Raw genomic sequence first — 6,000 nt, forward strand, 5'->3', positions numbered from 1 at the left:
TCAAAATGGAGAAAGAAATAAATGGAAAAAAAGATTCGTCTGCGGAAAGCGGAAATCGGAGGACTTTTCCCCCCGACGAAAGCTTAGACCTGATTGAACCGTCAGCGTTAAATATTATATCTTTACGCGATTATGCCTCAAATTAAATTTTTATTTATTAGGCAAATCTATTTTAAGTCCGCTGAAAAATACTATATTTCATATTCGTCCGTAATTTTATATCTTTAATTTATTTTAAATAAAATATATTTTAATTTCTAACGACAACTCCGTAATATCGCGTTGAAAAAGTTCTCGATTGTTGTGCAAAAAAAAACGAGCTTTAGATAGAAAAATATCAGGTATTATCGCATCGATCTTTTACTTTCCATGTCGCTTTCCTTTTACCGATATCTTCATTGGATATCGGTAAAAGGACAGAATCGAGAACACTATGAAATTTTTATTTAAACATCGTTCTGACGTTTGCCTCGTTTTATGAAAACATTTGAGGCAAGGCAAAATTATGTCGGATGTCTTTAGAAAGAGACTAGCGGATCGTTTTTCCATGAAACAGATACGTCTGAGCTCGCTATCTCTCCGAATGTTCGCCAAGTTTCAGCTGCATCGAAAATTTCGGATTTAAGAGTTCGTCTTGTCACTTTGCGACCTTAGCCACGCAAACTTTATTCGCGACACCGATTTATCCTCCCACTTTATAGATCAATTCAAAGTACCTCTTGAATTTCATTACCATCACAAAGAAAGAATGACAATATTTTTTTCTAGAATTTGAATGGTAATTTGTACAACTAATACTAATAATACTAATAATAATAATAATAATAGTAATAATAGTATAGTAATAGATTTAATAACCTAATAATAATAATAGTAATAATAATAATAATAGTAGCTTTATTGAACGTACAGTAGTAATACTATGATGTGCAATATAATTGTGCCGTTGGTAAATTGCAAGAATTCGCACAAACGGTTACAGTTTACGGATGGTTCTTTGATTAAATAGTTTGGAACACACACGAACACGTTCACTTCTCAAAAACGAAGGCTTCGAAAGCTACCGGTTCGTTTACCGCCGATACGATGAGGTCTCGAGGAAATCGCTGGTTTTATCCATCAAAATCTCACCTCGCGGGATTAAGTGCCCTTCGGTAAGACAGCTACGCCTTCTTCGAGGTGCGCTTATCAAAGGAACTTTCGCGACGATATTTTTGTCTGTCTTCGTACCTCTGGGAAAAAGTTTGCCAGGTGGAATTAGCGGGAACTTTATATCCCACGGTCGTAAAGCACCAGCCCGCGCGCGGACGTTAAGCCGTGTACGCGCCCTGATCTTCTCTGGCCTTTTATTTTTCCCCTCCCCCTCTCCTATCTGCGCGATGTACTTCGTTTCTCTGTGATTTTCTACGTTCAATGGAACCTACTTAATTCAGCCGTCGTACGCCGTCGGAGAGACTGTTAAAAGCAAATTTGCTATATGACATAATATTGACTTAGCGTCCTGAGCAGCTTAACATACCAAATTAATGAACAGTACTTTTGATGCAAATATGAGATCTAAAGTTTTGATTATTCTAACTCGGAACATATCGCATTCGACTTTACTCGTTTGAGATTTTCCTCTCTATTATTGCGACTTTCTGATGGGGAAAAAAAAGAACCAAAAACGAACGCGCTAAATTCCTCGAAAATAACTCGCGGTTATAAATCTTAAATATAGTGACAGTTATTGCTCGATTGTGTCAAAATTATCACTAAAAATAAACGCTTAATTCGTCAAAATTGTAAATTACACATCGTGATATCACATAAATTTTAAACGCGTTGACTATTGTTCGATTTTCCATCAACCGCATGACATCGCAGTGATATAAACTAAATGTCCAAATCAAACATAGGACTGACGCTGATCAAGTTCGCTTAAAATAACTGACGTTAACTTCCCTGTTGTGCAATAAGGCGTGTATTCCCATCGCAGTTGCTAAATGCGATCGCGTCTTATTCCGAAATTCGTTCGCAATAGAAGGATCGAAGTGTTACGAAATTAGTATGGTGATCAAGAGGCGAAAATATCGCCAGGTTGAATTTATCAATGGACGCCATTGATTTTTTTTTATTCGATGTCAATATCTCTCTTGTAAGTCTTTCGAGGGAGGAAAGGACGTCGTTCGTTATAGAACGATTACTCGGGACCGTGGCTACTCATGAATAGCCGAGGGCCGAGTGTACAAAAGCGCGCGAGAGGCACAGAGACGACCGTATCCCCTCGTGCATATTGCAAGGGAAGCCTCAAAATTACTTTCGAGCTCGGTTGGTAGTTAATGCTCGCCTCTCTCTCTCCTTCTCTCTTTGCGTACTGGGGCTTTAAATATTCCAATTGGCGAAGTTCGCGTCATCGGTCGGCCGGGCCGTTCGGTGCCACGACAATAGGTGCACTGAGAAAGCTAAATGAGCCGCGACGTAATTCATTGTCAGTCTCAAAGTTTTACGCGCCGTCATGAATCGCAACGTCACATCACGTTGACGTTTAGTTTCACTCAGAGGACCTCACCCTTTCCCGGCAAAGGATGAAGCCCTGTTTGTTAAAAGGTGCATTGAGGCAACCGAGATAAGAGATAAACGTTTCGTTATAAATGATTTTATCTCGCTTCATTTTGTCCACCGCGAGAATATCGTTGCCGTCATGTCCTTAAGAGGATGGCTGGAGTGACCAAATTATCACATTATTTATACTAAAATCGAAAGAATGTTAAAAAATTTTTTTAACTTTTTCTCGATTTTAGTACAAGGTCCACTGCACCACCTCCTAAAATTTTGCGTCTACTTTAATCCTATAAAAGGATTTTTTATTCCGTTCAGTCAATTCGAAGATTTTTATACGACTGTAGTGTGATAATTTGGTCACTCCAGCATCCCTTAAGGAGGTTTTCGCGTTTGATGAAATATAAGACAAGTCTATAATATACGTACATGTAATACAAAAGTTAATAATATCAATAATATCTAGAAAAAATTTCATTAATGTTTACCGTACCACACACACACACACACATGTTTTGAAGATATTTAATTCTAAATTTATAGAATTTTACATTACAAGTTGAAGGTATAACCTTATTCCGTAATTATGCTCTTTTAAATTGAGACACTTGCGTATAAGACAATTTAATAAGCAATTTAAAAATCGTTATAATTATAAGGTAAACACTTAAGTTTGTTATCGTAAAGTTTCATTTAAAATTTAAACTGACCGTACAGTTTACAAGAAATTTATATTCTTTAATGAAAAAAGCTAGAATATATGTCAAATGGACAACGCGTATACATCAAATGAGCATCGTACAACTTTTACACTCAGAGAAAAAAGTCGTATCAGTAACTATAAATTTTTAGTGAAATAGCGCCTCAACTATATACATATTATATTATTAAATTCTAATAAGAATACTAGATTAAGTGAACTAAGAAAATATAGTACATTAACCATATAAACAATTAAATGGTTAATATTAATATATTTTCTTAGTTCACTTAATTTACTTATTGTTCTTATTAAAGCTTTATAATACATAGTTACAAATTTGTGTATGCATTTCTTGTTTATTTTTGTCTTCCAAGTTTGAAACCAACGCTGCACCTCTTATTGTAAGTTGAGTGGTTTCCTTCTTAGAAGAAACTGAACTCCGCTACGTCCCTCTGGTGACAAAGCCGCGTACTACTCGTACTGAGCGACCCTTTAAAAATTTTTGTCTAAACTAGAAAAATGTAATTGTTATATCTATTTACATGAAGTCCAAGTAACTACTCAATGTAGTTGAGTCATTACTTCACTACCAATTAATAGTGCATGCAATTTGTTACCGTGACTATATTTTTATAATATTCAGCACACTACTTTAGTTTCTATTACTTTGTAAAACTAGTTACAGGTACTTCAATTGCAAAAGTTGCCAAATTTATAGTTGCTGGAACTATTTTGTTTTCTCTCAGTGTAATTTGTCATTTCGAAAATATTTAGTAACATATAAAATTAACAATAATTATGTATAATGGCATAAGATATTGTTAGTAATCTTTTTATTCCATTATTTTAATTGTTTTACATATTATTATAATAAACTGTCTATTGACTAGGAAGTAGCGCGAGAACCTCTTTAACTTTGATCTTGAAAAGTATGCCATTTGAAACGAGAGTATAAATGACAGAAAAATCATATTCGCCGGTGAATTTTCAATGGAAAAGAGAAGATGACGTGAATATGCGGAAAAGTACGTGCCGCGTAAGCGAGTCCCTATTGACGTCGATCTTTTTTGGTCTATCAACCAAAATTCAGAACAAGACAACGAACTCGCGGGAATATGCGGCGGGAATATACAGATCCTGTTGTGCGTGTGCGAGAAGCCACGTCAGTTATTTTAGCGTTCGCCACGAGAAATCGATGTTAAGGACATTACATCCTCACCGTCGTCGTCGTCGCCGCATCGTCGCGTATGGTAGTTGGTTGAAAATCGACGAAAAAACGAGAAAAAGGAAGCGTGATCGACGAGAGAGAGAGAGAGAGAGAGAGAGAGAAGAGACTCAGCGTTTCGCGAGAGTCGAGAGGGACGATCGATGAATATGGAACGGAAAAAGAAAAAAATGTTCCGCGAGCGGGAATAAGAACCTACGAAAATGTTGGCGAACGATTCAACGTCGTGTAGCACGGCGTCACCAAGACACGCGTAGTTTCTGCGAGTCCCAGGCAACGACGTAGATTCAATTTGATGCTAATACTTGCAGATGATATACCACAAAGGTATCAGGCCACTGATGAAAGTTAAACAGCCGGTGCAGGAGTGAATGGCAAAGTGGTATTACAACAACTTTCGTGTGCTCCGGCAAAGTATGCGTACAAACGGCGAATAATGCACATCATATATATGTATATGTGACAATTTTCCTCGTTCTCCTTTTTCGAACAGTAAACATTATTGCGCAATTATTTATTCGAGTATGACACATTTTATTTAATTAAAGTTCCTTGCGGTGGCTCGTTTTGTAACATATACACGGGGATGAATATTTTGTTGAAGTACGCTCTAAAAAAATGTCGGTGTGAACCTCATTCTTACCCTTTAAAAAATAGCGGTATGAATTTAATATGCGGTACTTGTATAATTCTCACTGTTAATATTAGCATCAATAGAGTAAAAATTGTACACACCGTAAGGTATAATTCTTACTGTGTTGAAGTTAATATTAAAAGTAAGACTTATATTAGATACTGCATGTTGAATTCATAGCGCTATTTTTTAGAGGGTCAAAATTAGATAAATCTGAAATGATTTTATTAGACTGTCAAAATATTTATGTAGTATACTGAAACTGAGTTACTGATTATGAGATAAGGATACAGTTATTTGTAGCTGAGGAGTAAACGGAGGGTGTAGTATTATGTGTTTTATACATAATATATAGTTTTATCTAATTTTTACGTTTAATTTTCTTCTTTTTAATTTTATTCGCGAAGGATCAATTTTTTATAGTTCTATATACGTTTTGTAACATCTTTTTTTAAAGAATGTTTATTGTATAGCTCTTCTAGACTATTTTATAGGTAAATGAGCTCTTATAGATTATTTATATCATATTTCTTTTATAAATATTTTTTGTAAATAAATTGTGAATAAAGGCATCACTAATGACGAACGTTGTATTTAAAATAAAAATACAAAACCGACATGAAATTTTATTGATCCCTCATTAAATGTTTAAAAAATTATGCTATTAGCGGTATCTGTCAGATCGGGTTTTCAAACATTTTAATTAATAATAGATTTTACGACAAAAAAGCAAAATTCCATAAATCAGGACTTATGCTTGCTCGTAATGAAAAGAAATTTGTACCTTCTACCAATTTAATAAGAATTTCAAATTTGAAATCGATAGAGAGAAATATAGGTAATGTTTATCAAGTCCCGAGACCATTAGTCATCAAACGATGGTCCAAATCATTATTC

The sequence above is a fragment of the Mycetomoellerius zeteki genome, unplaced genomic scaffold (genome assembly GCF_001594055.1).
Source record: "Mycetomoellerius zeteki isolate Tzet28-1 unplaced genomic scaffold, Tzet1.0 scaffold48, whole genome shotgun sequence".
NCBI classification, from domain to species: domain Eukaryota; kingdom Metazoa; phylum Arthropoda; class Insecta; order Hymenoptera; family Formicidae; genus Mycetomoellerius; species Mycetomoellerius zeteki.